Source organism: Dipodomys ordii, unplaced genomic scaffold, assembly GCF_000151885.1.
Source record: "Dipodomys ordii isolate 6190 unplaced genomic scaffold, Dord_2.0 Scaffold125, whole genome shotgun sequence".
NCBI classification, from domain to species: Eukaryota; Metazoa; Chordata; class Mammalia; order Rodentia; family Heteromyidae; genus Dipodomys; species Dipodomys ordii.
This window is the reverse complement of record NW_012267341.1, coordinates 258,927-264,052: the sequence shown is the minus strand read 5'-3', so window position 1 is coordinate 264,052 and position 5,126 is coordinate 258,927. Positions and strand designations below refer to the sequence as shown.

The 5,126-nt window shown below is 45.0% G+C and overlaps 1 protein-coding gene across 1 annotated transcript in view; it reads left to right on the top strand.

The window, feature by feature from the left end:
* The first annotated feature begins 2,970 nt into the window (after nucleotides 1-2,970).
* The window catches only part of Ptprj (protein tyrosine phosphatase, receptor type, J), a 40,702-nt gene continuing 38,546 nt past the window's right edge, over nucleotides 2,971-5,126 (top strand). Inside the window, exon 1 of the mRNA XM_013030018.1 lies at nucleotides 2,971-2,986. The gene's annotated coding sequence lies outside the window, so the exon portion shown is untranslated. The remainder of the gene's footprint in view (nucleotides 2,987-5,126) is intronic.

Genomic DNA, 5,126 nt, shown 5'->3' with positions numbered 1-5,126 from the left:
GAGACCAATTGTGGAAGGTTGTTCTTAAAATGGACTGTTTCTCTGGCGTCCTCCTCTAGGAGGAAGAGGAGCCTAGGCTCCTCTTGTGCCATGTCTAGCTGTCAAGTGCTAGGAAGGGGTCCCTAAGGACTTCCTCTCCACGTGGAGTGGGAATTCTAACAGGTAGTCTCCTCTTCAGCACACTTGCAGACATGGTTAGTCTCTGACTTCAGTTTGGAAAGATGAGCTTGGTGTTGACTGTATTCCTTTAAAGTCTTGGTGAAGTGCCCACTTGGTCAGGGGTCTTGCACGTGTTATATATGAGTGGCTTTTCTTTGTCTGTGGTAGTTGGGAGAGACTAGGTGTCTGGCTTCTGGACTTCCTTGCTCTTTCTGTCACTGAGCAGCTCTGTGATCCTGGACAAGGAGTCACCAGCCTTTCAGTTACTTCATCAGTAAAAGTGAGGGTTAATGTGAAAATTAGTTACCTTGCTTTGCCAGTAGTGTACTCTTGGTAAGAGTAATAGATGAGCCAGGACAGCAGTTAAACACTAAGGAGTGTTTTGTCTCCCTAGACAGGAAGTTGGGAGGTAGAAAGGTTTAATGTTGGTTGATAAGAGCTCAAGAATCCAGGTATGGTCTTTTGGCCTCTGTCAGCTGTCTCACAGTGGGCATTCTCACCTCATAGACTGACTGCAGTAGCTCCAGGCATCATAGGCAGGCTCCAGGGTGGTATTTTTTTTTCCCCGATGGATCTCCTTTGGATCGTGAGGAATCAAAAGCTACCTTGTGGACTTTTAGGACTTAAGTTCAGAGGATAGTGCTGACATATTTGGAAAATGAGGCCCAGGGAGTTGAGAACTCAGGCAGGCATGTTTGCTTGGCACAAGAGCGCCCTTGGAAAGGTCCGGCGGGGGAACTCAGTCTCATCTCTCGTAGAGCTTTGAGCGTGGATATGAGAAAGGAATAATATATAGTATTTTTGGAAGTTAACATTTGGCTCTCCTTGAGTCGTAGGTTTTTGTCTTAGGAGGCAGTGTAGTGGTGTGGAAGCACAGGGACCCTGCCGTCTGAGCCCTTGGTTCAGACCCAGGCTGTGCAGCGGACTTGTCCTTCGCGACGCCTCTGGAGAGTTTGGAAGAGTTAGTATTTGAAAACATGGAGAACAGTGCCAGCAGTCAGCGCTCTGCATGCATTTGATTAAACACATCAATGATACAGCTCAAGGTTGTCATTTTAATCTCCCAGAAATTTGCCTTTTCCTCCAAGATGCAATCCTGGAGCTTTCATCTCTGGAGCTCAGGGCTCTTTGACGTGTTGGCCCACATGGTAGTCCCCAGACGTGAGTGTTCGTTGAGTGTGTGACTCAGACAAAGGACACGGACACACAGATTGGGAAGATGCTGGGCATCAGTTACCAGTTACTCCTGGAGTGTGGTCCACCTGTCATTCTTCCTGAGAACATAGTGTGTTAGCAGAGTGCTTGGCCCATGCAGATGTTCAGGAATTGCTTGTTAAACCAGTTATCAATGCTTTCTACCTTGAGTTACTAACCTCCAGACATGTCTTATTTCCCTTACTTGTCTGTGTACAGCTTGAGGCCAGACCTAGATAATTTCTTTTCTTTTTTTTTCCTGGCAGCAGGACATAAACTTAAGATTTAGTGCCCTTGCTGAGCTTTCTTGCTCATGACTGGTACTCTACAACTTGATCCTCATCTCCATTTTGGCATTTTGCTGGTTATTCGAGTCTCATAGACTTTCCTGCCTGGGCTGGCTTTGACCTGCGATCCTCGGATCTCAGCTTCTTGAGTAGCTAGGATCACAGAAATAAGCCACTGGCGCCCGGCCTCATTCTTACCTTTCAGTGGCATCCATACATAGAGTACCTACTTTAGGCACTATTCTAGGCCCAGACCAAGTTTCTGCTTTCATGTAGCAGAGGAGATGGCGATGCTTTCATGTAGTTGGAGGAGATGGTGATGGCAGACTAGAGGTCTTGCTGAAGAGGTAGCATTTTGGGCAGACTATGGGAGGGAAGGACCTCAGCACAATGCTTCGGGAGCAGGAAATACATGGATAAAGATTCTAAGGAGAAATCAGCTTCAAGAGCATGAGGGACACCGAGACCAGAGGGGCTGTGTGAGCTCCAGTTCGGAGGTTGGAACTTTATTCTAAATGTGGAGAACTCCCTCCTCCTCCACACACCTTATTGTCTTCCTCATGAAAACCACACTTTGAAAAATCCAGTTCACTGACAGCGCGTGCGTACTGAACAATGGAACAGCAACTTTGAATTCCTTTGGGTTTTTAAAGTATGAGGAAATAATTTAGAGATCACCATGAATATTCTCAAGGGTATTTCCCATGCCAGTCTAAAGATTACAGTTTACACTGTCAGCTAAATCCTTACCTCTTCTGTGTCAAACATTTATTCTTCCCAAAGCTGCTGGGCATGTGATTAAAAAAAAATTACTGCCACCTACTGACAGCAAGGGAAAGATGAGCTGTTATACAATGAACACCCCAAGCCCGTGGCTTTCTCCCAGTGTGGCACACCTGGCTGCACGCATGCACAATTGGGAGCTGGTTGTGGCTCAGGGGAGGAGGGAGCGGTGGTGCATGCCGATCCTGGCGTCTTCATATTTTCTGGCCCCTGCAGTTTTTGTCAGTGTGTGTCCTTATGCTTCCGTTCATCATGCTGGACAGAAGTGGGGATTTGCCCAGGGATTTGCTCTAGTGCTGCCTGTGCCTTTGGGGAAGAGCATTGGTAGTCATCAGCCCCCACAGCCTCCCTAAACTGTAGTCAGTCCTTGGTAATTAACTCATGTTTCACCGTGGACTCTGTATTTCATGTCCCAAGAAACCCTAATCCTGGCCAGCTGGCCTTTTTGCTTCCTCATTGTTAAATCCTCAACCGCTGTATTTCTGATTTGCATTTTCCGTGGCTGAATGAATCTGCTGACTTCCGTTTTCTTTTTCTGTTACAGATTGTATGCGCAGGTGCCGGTGAGTACCAAAATTTCTCTTCATTCTTGTGTTGCTCACTTCTGCCTCCTAGTGGACATAGTACATCATTAACAGCGAATGTGGAAAATCACAGAAAATATAACTTGGATAAAACTGGTTTCTTTAGAAGTTGGGGGTGGTGGTGGAAACAAGTGAAAGGAAAAAATTCAATGAAGCACACAGCCCTGGTTTATACAAATTATGTTTTCTAAGCCACCGGACCTGGTGTGTGCCTATAGTCTCAGTTACTTGGGAGGCTGAGGTTGGGTTTAGTCGAGCTCAGAAATTTGGGGGCAACCTGGCAACATGGTGAGGGCCTCTTAAAAATTTTTATTTTTGCTGGATGCTGGTGGCATGCATGTCCTTGCTCCTCAGGAGGCTAAGAACCGAGGGCTGTGGCTGAAAGCCAGCCCAGGCTGGAAACTGTGAGACTCTTATCTCCAATTAACCACCAAAAAAGATGGAAGTGGAGCTGTGGCCCTAGTGGTAGAGCACTGGCCTTGAGAAAAACCAAACCAAACCAAAACAACCCTCAGAAACAGTGTCTTAGCACAGTTTAAGAACTAGGATTGGCACAAAGAAAAATGTATTTTCTGTTGTTGATTTTTTTTTGCCAGTCTACACTAATGGGCAATTTAACTCAATTGAAGTATCTCGTGTACTATTATCCTGCAAATATTTGTGTTGCTGCTTTGCTACATTTATAAAAAAAAGTCTACTGTGATTATATATGAATCTCTGGAAAATGAAAAGTGGTTTCATGTATATTTTGCTTTTTCATGGAAGACTGGGATGGGGGTATAGCTCAGTAGTAGGGTGCTTACCTACATGTGGTTCTAGTTCTGGCATCTAAAACCAATCTCCACCCCCCCCCCCAAACAACAACAACAAAAATCAGTGTCTTGTGGAGGTCTGAGTTCTAGTTGCTGATTACTGCTGCTGGTTCTTTCTAAGATCTGTATTGAAAACAGAAAAATAAGGATGCATTAGTATTTTTGACCTTTTTTTTTTTTTTGCCAGTTCTTGGGCTTGAACTGAGAGCTTAGGCCCTGATCCTGTCTTTGTTGTTCAACATTAGCAATCTACCATTTGAACCACAGCTTAGTGGTAGAGTGCTTGCCTAGCATGCATGAAGCCCTGGGTTCAATTCCTCAGTACTACATAAACAGAAAAAGCCAGAAGTGGCCCTGTGGCTCAAGTGCCAGAGCACTAGCCTTGAGCTGAAGAGCTCAAGGGACAGTGCTCAGGCCCAGAGTTCAATCCCCATGACCGACCAAAAAAAGAAAAAGTTGTAGAGTGCTAGCCTTGAGCAAAAGAAGTTCAAGGACAGTGCCCAGGAGTTCAAGTCCCAGGACTGGCCAAACAAACAAACAAACAAAAAGAATCTCATGGACATTTCTGTCCTGACTGGCTTTGAACCTTGATCTTCAGCTCTCGGCCCCTTGAATAGCTAGGATTATAGGTGTGAGCCACTGGCAACTGGTTGTGGGTCTATTATTATTATTATTATTTTGTGTGAGCACCAGGACTTAAATTCTGGGGTTTGTGTTCTGACTTGGTTTTCTTGCTCATAGCTGGCACTCTAACACTCAAGTTCAGCATTGGGTATCATGGACTTTTGTTTGTTTTGTTTGGGCTTTGATCCTTGATTCTCCAGGTCTCAGCTTCCACAGTAGTTAAGATTTCAGGTGGGAGATACTTGTGGCTGGTTGATAGTAAGGTAGGAGTTTGTATGTTTATGTGTAGGCATGTGTATGCATTCAAGCACACGTTTCTGTGCATGCCAGTACAATGGTTTGAACTCAGGGACTGAATGCTGTCCTTTATCTCTTTTGCTCAAGGCTAGTGCTCCACTTAAGCCACAGTTCCACCTTGGGGCTTTAATTTGTGAGATTCTTAACTTCTATTAGCCAGACTTACAAGATGGGAGTCTGAGAAACTATTATTTTCTATTGTCTTTTATGTTGGGCTGGCTTCTAATCTTTGTCCTTAGATCTCAGACTCCTGAGTAGCTAGGATTACAAGTAAGAACCACCAGTATCCTCCGGATAGTTTTTAATGAAGCACAACATATTTCTGTCTATTCTAGGACTTAGTTTTGGGGTCATAAGAACCTCCCTCCCTCCCTCCCTCCCTCCCT